This window comes from Bufo gargarizans, chromosome 1 (assembly GCF_014858855.1).
Source record: "Bufo gargarizans isolate SCDJY-AF-19 chromosome 1, ASM1485885v1, whole genome shotgun sequence".
Lineage (NCBI taxonomy): Eukaryota > Metazoa > Chordata > Amphibia > Anura > Bufonidae > Bufo > Bufo gargarizans.
Genome location: NC_058080.1, coordinates 738,934,624 through 738,945,691, shown reverse-complemented (window position 1 = coordinate 738,945,691; position 11,068 = coordinate 738,934,624). Strand labels below are relative to the sequence as shown.

The 11,068-nt window shown below is 46.6% G+C and overlaps 1 long non-coding RNA gene and 1 pseudogene across 1 annotated transcript; both read right to left on the bottom strand.

Annotated features, from left to right (window-relative positions):
• Positions 1-656: 656 nt before the first annotated feature.
• LOC122924931 lies at positions 657-6,576 on the bottom strand (annotated as a pseudogene).
• A 2,071-nt stretch (positions 6,577-8,647) lies between these two features.
• LOC122924936 lies at positions 8,648-11,018 on the bottom strand. Its single transcript, XR_006387461.1, has 3 exons — positions 10,958-11,018; positions 8,984-9,122; positions 8,648-8,676 (listed from the first exon to the last, which is right to left on the bottom strand). It is a non-coding gene; the product is annotated as an uncharacterized LOC122924936 (long non-coding RNA).
• Positions 11,019-11,068: the final 50 nt, after the last annotated feature.

Genomic DNA, 11,068 nt, shown 5'->3' with positions numbered 1-11,068 from the left:
TCTATTAATTATGATTAATCAAAAAGCTTTGAGAAAAGGCAGCTCTCGCCTGCTTTGCTTGTTAAAGGGTTTCTACCACCTCATTCGGACCTAGTTAGCTGTCAGACACTAGCGATCAGCTAGTGTCTGCTCTACCTAACTACCTAACCATGCTATTCTAAGACTTTTGTTTGCAGCCGTTACACTAAAAAAACAACTTTTATTGCTATGCAAATGAGCCTCTAGGTGCTATGGGGGCGTCTTTTCAGCACCTAGAGGCTCTGTCTACTCACCCTGTATTCTGCCCCGCTCGTCCGTCAAGCCCGCCCATCTCCTCTAGATTGCCAGCCTCCATCTCATCCATCAGCGGAATTCTCGCGCCTGCGCCATGCGTGTCTGTATTCGGCGCAGGCGCAGTGACTGTCTGAATGCTCCCTGCGCCGGCATCTCCACTGCGCCTGCGCCGATTACATCAGAGTGCTCCGAGGAACAGACGGCGCAGGCGCAGTGGAGATGCCGGCGCATGGAGCGTTCAGACAGTCACTGCGCCGAATACAGACGCACACGGCGCAGGTGCGAGAATTCGGCCGATGGATGAGATAGAGGCTGGCAATCTAGAGGAGATGGGCGGGCTTGACGGACGAGCGGGGCGGAATACAGGGTGAGTAGACGGAGCCTCTAGGTGCTAAAAAAAGACGCTAATACGGTTTTATATTTTCTGCTCCCATTAGCTTCTTTACAGATCAGTCATTCCTTGCTGACATCACGTTTATGGTCCTGTGCTCTCTCTCTCTCTCCCTCGTGTGTAGCACAGCAATGTAGACGTGACCTCAGCAAGGCAGGACGGTGCTGCTGCTGTGCACACTCCCTCCCCTCTCCTCCGAGTACTGTGAATACCTCTCTTCCTGCCCATCCCAACACTCTTATTCCCCAGCATTGTAGGCACTGGGTAGGGAAAAGAGGAGCTAGTGACTGCAAGTGAGGTCTGAGAGGGAGGTAAATTATTTGTGGCAGAGAACACATGCATTGAGCTCACATGTGGAAAGGGGAAACAGGACGGTGCTGAGCTGGAGATAAAGCAGATATGAGGAAAAAGGGGTAGAAGCAAAGAGAACTGGAGGAGATAAGAACACTGTAGTCACTGTGTAATGGGGGCTCATACTGAGCTGATTGTAAGCTCCTCTGTGACAGAAGGGAGGTTACAGAGTGATGTAGAGGAGAGCTGGATGAGGTCTGTGAAGCAATCCTCTTTTACAGTTCTTATGAGTGTTAAGACTGATTCTGGACATTTTTATAAGAGTCCCGGGACAACCCCTTTAAGTTTGGAATTAGTAGTAAAATGTTTCTCACATTCTAAACATGATTATGGCTTCTTTTCTGTGTGCATTCTCTTATGTCTAACAAGATGTGATTTATCGGAAAAGCACCTTTCACATTCTGAACATGAATATGGTTTCTCTCCTGTGTGAATTCTCTCATGCGTAACAAGATTTTATTTATCTGTAAAGCATTTCCCACATTCTGAACATGAATACGGCTTCTCTCCTTTGTGAATTCGCTCATGTTTAACAAGACTTGATTTAACCGTAAAACATCTCCCACATGCTGAACATGAATATGGCTTTTCTCTTTTGTGACATCTCTCATGTAAAACTAGATGCGATTTATCTGTAAAAGATTTCCCACACTCTGAACATGAATACGGCTTCTCACCTCTGTGACTTCTCTCATGTATAACAAGATTTGATTTAACTGTAAAACGTTTCCCACATTCTGAACATGAATATGGCTTCTCTCCTGTGTGATTTATCTGATGTGCGACAAGAAGTGATTTATATGTAAAACATTTCCCACATTCTGAACATGTAAATGGCTTCTCTCCTGTGTGTCGTCTCTCATGTGTAACAAGATTTGATTTTTGCGTAAAACATTTCCCACATTCAGAACATGAGTATGGTTTTTCTCCTGTGTGACTTCTCTCATGTATAACAAGACTTGATTTTTGTGTAAAACATTTCCCACATTGCGAGCATGAATATGGCTTTTCTCCTGTGTGAATTCTCTTATGTCTAACAAGATGTGATTTATCGGAAAAGCACCTTTCACATTCTGAACATGAATATGGTTTCTCTCCTGTGTGAATTCTCTCATGCGTAACAAGATTTGATTTATCTGTAAAGCATTTCCCACATTCTGAACAGGAATATGACTTCTCTCCTGTGTGCTTTCTCTCATGTATAACAAGATGTGATTTATATTTAAAGCATTTACCACATTCTGCACATGTATATGACTTCTCTCCTGTGTGAATTCTTCCATCTGCAGAAAGAACTGCGCTTTTTGTGAACTCTTTATTACACTGAAACCTTTCACCCCTTTTCTGATTTGTACTTGCGGTAACAATCTGTGATTGGCTGGCAGAAGGGTCCTCAAGTTTAGGGGGATTAAATGATAGATCTGTATTGTGAAGTCCTGGACGTACATTAAGGGTAACTAGGGTTTCTGTTGAAGAATGATGCACGATATCTTCAGCTTCTTCTTTGTAATTTAGTGATACCTTGAAGTTTCCCTTAACATTTTTACTGGGATATTCTGTGAAGATAAAAGTTGTAATTAGTGATTATTTTTTTTCAAAATCACGGATTAGACAAACTTATAACATTACTATTAGGGTGTAAGTAGATACAGCAGGAATAGGAAGTAAAACTTATTCATTCTGAACCCACTCCTTGCTTTAGTTTAAAAAAAAGATCCAAAAACTGCATGTGTGATTCCAGCCTTATAAAGCTTTGTATCATATGCTGACCATGTTCAGGATTCTGGTCTATACCCGCTCACCACGTTTATTACACAAACATAGCTCAAAAATGTGAAAAACCAGACTATGTCTGGAATTAGAGTCTGCCTTCTGCCAACATATTTGGTTCTTCAGTGCCAAGTGATCACATTAATATACCAGGTTAACTTAAAAAGGATCCATCACCTCATTACTCAACACAAAATGCATTCATTATCAAATGAATCTTATAGACCTGATGAAGCTGGTGGATTCACTAGATCAGTCCATGCCATAATGCCCATCTAGGGCTTAACTGACAAGCACTTTTCAGTGTACCTCCTCCCCTGCTGCTGCTATCTTACACATGCTCAGTACAAGCTTGCCCAGGCTCTGTAGTGAGAGTTCCTCTTCTTCCAGCAGTTTCAGTGTGGAATTATAGCTTCTAATTCTATCTGCTGCTTTACCACAGCCTTTACTAAGCGTGTGTGAGACACAGCAGGTGAGGAGGTACACTGACAGGAGCTTGGCAATTAAGCTATGCTTGAACAGAGAATGAGTTTAGCTTGTCAATACGGGACTCGTGAGCACTCTCACCCTCTAGCTGGAGACATAATATGCTCATTTTAGTATCAGACAAGAAAATATTCAAAAAGGATTATAGAGCAATTACACTTGTCTTATCAGGTCTAAGGATATATTTATTACTAGCAGAAGGAGCCGGCTTTGCGCTTTGCGCGGGTATATTTACTTTATTTAATTTAATGTTTGTGTGTGTCATTAAAAGATATCGACAGTATTCCTCATAACTGTGACATCTACAGTACCCCGCCCCTTAACACTGACCCCCCCCCCCCACCACCACGGTGCCCTGCCTCCTCAAAATGGGACCTCCACAGCAGCCCACCCCCTTTACTTTGACCTTCACAGCAGCCTGCCCCCTTTAACAGTGAGTTCCACAGCACCCCACCCTTGACAGTGACCTTCACAGGGGCCTGCCCCACAGCACCCGCCCTTTTAAAAGTGACCATAGGTTACAGTCCCCTTAACTGTGACATCCACCATTCCCCGGTCCCTAACAGTGACCTCACAGTACACCGCTGCCTTAACAGATTGATGATGGTTCAGTTGCTGGGCCGGCTGGAGAAAAGTCAGGTTTTAGTGATCAGTGTAGATTATGGCTGGGTGACTGGTACCCTTCAAAAGATGATGTCAATCCTCAAGTGCCAACTTGGTAGCCAACAACTCTGTCACAGATGGAATAATTTTGTTCTGCAGAGAAGACCTTAGAGAAGAAGCCACATCTTCTCAGCATCCCCTTTTTGAGTAAGAACGGCTCCAGCCCCCATTGGGGATGTGTCTACCTCCAAAAAGAACAGCTTGACATCATCTGAATGATGAAGAACTGATGCAGAGAAAAACTGCTTAAAAGGATTTAAAGGGAGATTTGGCATCAGGAGTCCATTATTTTTCCTTTATCTCCTTGCAGGTAATAAATTGTCGGTTATGGTTGGTGAAACCCAGGAATCACTGGATGGCATGCACACCAGTAGGATGTGGCCAATCCAAAACAGAAGCCAACTTTGGGGATCAATCTCTATGCCACAGTCTGATATAGTTTAGCCCAGGAAAGGTAGAGAACAGTAGAGTCTGTTCTCTCTCAAGCGCTAGAGTACGGTGCAAACAGTGGGGTAACTAGAACTGACTGGGCCCCACAGCAAGTTTTTATTTTTCTATTAACATACTGATATGAGGGCATGATCTTTGGGGTGCTCTCATAAAGGGAGTGTAAAGATATAATTGGCACATTCTGTCTAAGGCAGGCATGTCCAAACTGCGGCCCTCCAGCTGTTGCAAAACTACAACTCCCAGCATGCTCTAATAGCTGTAAGCTATCCAGGCATGCTGGGAGTTGTAGTTTTGGAACAGCTGGAGGGCCGCAGTTTGGACATGCCTGGTCTAAGGGGTGGGGGCAACAGAGGGGAAGTCACATGGTCGGCAGACAAGACGTCTTGCCGCAGCGTTGAAAGCCAGAACCTTCACATCACGTGACCCCAGCTCAGAAAGAAGAGTCACAGCCCAAAGTGAAAGGGGAGAGTATTTAGTAAGTCACTTGTCTTCTGAGAACAGTTTGAAAGTTATTTCCTTTTTTATTGTAAAACCCCTCTAACTATCACATAGGAAATTAAAATGAGGGGGAAATGTATTAATCTCTCTTTACTATCTCAAAATGATGCTTAACCCTTTCCTGCACAATGAGGTACATGTAGTTCATCATGAAAGCACAGACCAAAAGCTGTGTAATCCCCAGTGGGTGTGTGGATGTGACTGACCCTCATGTCCTGCAGGAACAGCCGGGATCAGAGAAGAATCTGATCAGAGATCCCCATCAGCTACACAAGGGGAACACTTCATGATGTGATGGGGACATCTCCAATCATCAGAATCTCCTCCTGCCCTAAAGGCACCAAGGACAGAATCTGAAGTCACTTTTTCCATTCATGATTCCATACCTGTGGTGACATCTCCTGAAATGTCCTCCTCCACCTCACTCTTACACAGGGGATCGACCATCATCCTTTCTTCTTCATCCTCCACTTTAATATCAGTCAGATCTTCCCCCTGATTTGTCATCTGTAACAATTCAGTAGAATACAGCAGACAGGTGGGAAATCTAACAGATCCACAGAAGAGACCCCCACAATCTATGACCCCTCTATGACTGCAGGACCCCCCTATATAGATGTGTATAGGTCTCAGCTCCATCTACCTGAGGGTTCTCTGGGACCTTCTCCTCTGGACAGTCCTGGGAATACAGAGGACGGGGACATCTCTCTGGTGGATTTCTCCTCCTGGATCCATCTGTGGTGACACAAGCACACGGTGACAAAATACATGGCCTCCTGTACATCTGTCTATAGACCAGACACTTCTCTCAGCTCCTTCACTTCTAGGTTTAGTGATAGGAGGAAATATACTCTGCCTCTCACCACCTAGGCTGAGGTCCCAGCACCTAGCAGGCCACAGACCAAAGTAGTCTCTGGTCTACGAGAATGAATGATGGGCAGTGGACGACAGCTGCTTCTCTAAAATAGTACATTCTGAGGATGAGGATACAGTTATACATGGCAGGACCTGGGGAAGGGGATTCTTTATACAGCGCCCTCCATCACCCTACCAACCAAAAAAGGGTCAGGGCATCATCCTGGCACAATGACACCTCTGCTTATGAGGTTAATTTCCAGAGAGAGATCACACAGTGAAGACCTTCATCAGTCAGACTCAGTACATGGAGGAAGAATAACAACTACTCCCAGTCTCCTCTCCACCAGGCTCTGAAGTGCTGCAGAAAGCTCTAAATCTATATCCCCCTCCAAGTCTCCTTTCCCTGTGAAGACAATTCCTTTCTCATAAGGAGCTGTTATGGTGAATGTGGAAAAAAAGAAAAGAAAAAACATCTCATGACATTTCCTGGATATTTTTTGTGAGCCCATGACAGCTCCGTGAGAGAGACTGCTACATAATATCTGATCATACTTTATGGCAGTTGTATTTCCACCTCTGACCTATTAGGATACGGACCACTATTCTCAGGCAGTATACATTAGGCACTTTGTTGGACTTGTTTCCATTACCCCTGAGGATAGTCGTATATCTTAGAATATTTGCTTTATGTCTGGTGATATAGGAGGCTGGTGCTTCTCCATTACATGTCACTGCACACACGTGTATACACTGCACATGACGGCTCTTACCTTGTGATATAAGAGGCTGGTGCTCCTCCATTACATGTCACTGCACACACGTGTATACACTGCACATGACGGGTCTTACCCTGTGATATAAGAGGCTGGTGCTCCTCCATTACATGTCACTGCACACACGTGTATACACTGCACATGATGGCTCTTACCTTGTGATATAAGAGGCTGGTGCTCCTCCATTACATGTCACTGCACACACGTGTATACACTGCACATGACGGCTCTTACCTTGTGATATAAGAGGCTGGTGGTCCTCCATTACATGTCACTGCACACACGTGTATACACTGCACATGATGGCTCTTACCTTGTGATATAAGATGCTGGTGCTTCTCCATTACATGTCACTGCACACACGTGTATACACTGCACATGACGGCTCTTACCCTGTGATATAAGAGGCTGGTGCTCCTCCATTACATGTCACTGCACACACGTGTATACACTGCACATGATGGCTCTTACCTTGTGATATAAGATGCTGGTGCTTCTCCATTACATGTCACTGCACACACGTGTATACACTGCACATGACGGCTCTTACCCTGTGATATAAGAGGCTGGTGCTCCTCCATTACATGTCACTGCACACACGTGTATACACTGCACATGACGGGTCTTACCCTGTGATATAAGAGGCTGGTGCTTCTCTATTACATGTCACTGCACACACGTGTATACACTGCACATGATGGCTCTTACCCTGTGATATAAGAGGCTGGTGCTCCTCCATTACATGTCACTGCACACACGTGTATACACTGCACATGACGGCTCTTACCCTGTGATATAAGAGGCTGGTGCTCCTCCATTACATGTCACTGCACACACGTGTATACACTGCACATGATGGCTCTTACCTTGTGATATAAGATGCTGGTGCTTCTCCATTACATGTCACTGCACACACGTGTATACACTGCACATGACGGCTCTTACCCTGTGATATAAGAGGCTAGTGCTCCTCCATTACATGTCACTGCACACACGTGTATACACTGCACATGACGGGTCTTACCCTGCGATATAAGAGGCTGGTGCTTCTCTATTACATGTCACTGCACACACGTGTATACACTGCACATGATGGCTCTTACCCTGTGATATAAGAGGCTGGTGCTCCTCCATTACATGTCACTGCACACACGTGTATACACTGCACATGACGGCTCTTACCCTGTGATATAAGAGGCTGGTGCTCCTCCATTACATGTCACTGCACACACGTGTATACACTGCACATGATGGCTCTTACCTTGTGATATAAGATGCTGGTGCTTCTCCATTACATGTCACTGCACACACGTGTATACACTGCACATGACGGCTCTTACCCTGTGATATAAGAGGCTAGTGCTCCTCCATTACATGTCACTGCACACACGTGTATACACTGCACATGACGGCTCTTACCCTGTGATATGAGGCCGGTGCTCCTTCATTACATGTCACTGCACATGACGGCTCTTACCTTGTGATATAAGAGGCTGGTGCTCCTCCAATACATGTCACTGCACACACGTGTATACACTGCACATGACGGCTCTTACCTTGTGATATAAGAGGCTGGTGCTCCTCCATTACATGTCACTGCACACACGTGTACACACTGCACATGACGGCTCTTACCCTGTGATATAAGAGGCTGGTGCTCCTCCATTACATGTCACTGCACACACGTGTACACACTGCACATGACGGCTCTTACCTTGTAATATAAGAGGCTGGTGCTCCTCCATTACATGTCACTGCACACACGTGTACACACTGCACATGACGGCTCTTACCTTGTGATATAAGAGGCTCGTGCTCCTCCATCATGGCCTCCTTGTACAGATCCTTGTGTCCTTCTACATACTCCCACTCCTCCATGGAGAAATAGACAGTGACGTCCTGACACCTTATAGGAACCTGACAACACAATGACACCGTCATCACCCAGACCCCTCCAGTGCTGTTACTGGAGAATTTCCCAGCAGTGTCACCTCTCCAGTCAGCAGCTCCATCATCTTGTGGGTGAGTTCTAGGATCTTCTGCTCATGTATCAGGGGGTGAGGGGGAGGCTCTGTGATGGGGGAGGGGACCTGCTCCGCCCTCCTGAAGATGGATGATGGGAGTCAAACAGTCCCCCGATGTCTTCTTCACTATTGTGTACTCCTGTGGATGGAGAGAGACACTTAGGGAATAAACCCTTCAGGGGTCATGTGCTCTCCTCCGGCCCTCTCCTCCTGGTACAACATGCCTACTTACCTTCTCATGGCTCCTACAACATGACTATTGGTCACATGACACATCACTCACCATACTGGGGGCTGATCTTCAGGTTCTCCATCACTTGGAAGGTCTGGAGGCTGTTCTCCAAGACCCTGGACTCTTCCTATCACTTCCTATGATGGATTCTCCTTCCCGATGTCTGACTTGTTACAGAATACAATAAAGAGGAGAGAAATCTAGAAAAGTTTACCTCTCCGCTCAGCAGGGAGATGATCTCCAAGGTGAGGTCTAATATTCTTCTGCTGATCTCCTTCCTGTCCATCCTTGGTGGTCATTCAGGAAAAGAGGAGAGAACTTGAGGAGCTGGAGCCTTCTAGTACTGCAGGCGCCTTTATGAGAAGAGGAGAGGAAATCATCCAGGGGACAAGACCAGATGTCACCTCCAGAACCGCACTTCCTGAGCCTGGAGGGGCACCGCTTCTCAGAGCCCCCACCACATGGATTCCAGGAGCCCCAACATGGAGATTTCTGGTGGCTCCACAGGAGATAAATGTCTGATAGATGCAGGTCCCACCAGGGGTGTAACGATCACGGTCATAGAGGGTGCAACTGCGACCAGGCCCGGTGGGGGAGGAAGTCCGCTCCCCTCACATGTAATGGAAGAGCTCTAACAGGGCCAGGCATGAAGTACAGTGACAATGCCGGGCCCCGTCAGAGCGCTCTTTGTAATATACGCACCTCGGGCAAGGGGGGAGGGTCCAGAGGCAGATGGGGGGCGCACGCTTCGCTGAAGAACCTTGGTCACCAAAGGTCCTGTAGCTTCCTGCTATAAACACTCGCAGGTTTATGCCTACAGCTGTATGGGCTTTGTGACGGACTGAACCGTCACTGGGGCTGCCGGAGAAGCCTGAGGGCTAGCCTCCTTCCTACGGACTCAGAACTATGGAGATCCCCCTGAGACCTGTTGGGGTTACAAGGAACTACAAACCATGTCTTATGTGTGGAGTTATATGCCACATCTTTCCTATTGCCCATTAAAGGTGCAGGGTGTGAATCCCGCAACACAAAAAGGGTTAACTCTGCACTGAGACTCCCACTGATTGTGTTAGTGATGGGATTAAGATAGCTGACTCTAGGAGTAGCCGACTCCGGTGTAGATGAGTAGATCACCCTATGATACACTCAGGAGATAATCCCATCACATGTGTCTCCTCTCTCCCTATTCATTCATTAGGACGGTGGGGATGGGGGGATGTCTGTTTGCATGCTGTTCATGGTTGATTGCGTTATGTTCCTCGACTTCTTGAACTGTATATATATACTTGTTGGTCTTCAATAAAGTCAGTTCTTGATTTACTCTTCAACATTGGTGTTGCCTGATGATTGAGGAGTTTAGCGTTCTGTCCTCATATATTGGCTCTTTCTAATTATTAGGCAGGTTTGGGCAGAGGACACTGGATTTCGGGTTCCAGCGGAGGGGAAGCTGTTTTCTGACACAGGCTTTTAAGAGAATGTAGCGCCGCCCCGAGGAGGAACAGAGGACTCGGCTGACACAGGTGGAGGCATTGCCGCTTCTGCTATTTATTATATGGCAATCATTGGAATTAACTTATAAAAGCCAGTTTTCTGATGTACAGGATTTGTATAAGCCAGATTTTGTGCAAAAAGGTTATTTTGCTACTCTCACCACTTTGAGGGTAAAGTGGGTGGGGCTTAGTGGAAGAGGAGTGGCCTACTGTGAGGGGGCACATATCTGGCATATCTACTGTGAGGGGCACATATCTGGCATATCTACTGTGAAAAGGCACATATCTGGGCATTACTACTGAGGGGGCACATATCTGGCATAACTACTGTGAGGGAGGCACATGAGGGGGGATGAGGGGCCCAATCCAAAGTTTGCACTGGGGCCCATAACACTCTAGTTACGCCACTGGGTCCCACCTCTGGGCTGTGCTCAGCTGTGTCCACAACTCCTAGAGAAGAGACTGGAGAGAGCTGAGCTCAGGCCGGGCCCCGCTCCATTCATTCTCCTCCTGGATGCAGGGGCCCCTCAGCAGGACAGTCAAGGGCCAGTGAATGATGACAACCCCCACTACTACTACTCCCCCCATCATACTAAGCTGAGGGCCGGAGAGGGATTCCTTGTGTGTAATGGAGGAGAATCTCCAGAGGTGACATGTCTGAGCTCTCCACCACACTGTCTCCTCACAGCTCATCTTACCTGCAGGCTGGAGGAATGGCTGATACCAGAGAGAACAAGAGCCCTGACTACCGACCAGGACCTGCCAAGTATCTGCTGCACTGCCAGAGCTGAAGGACCTGCGGTGATGTC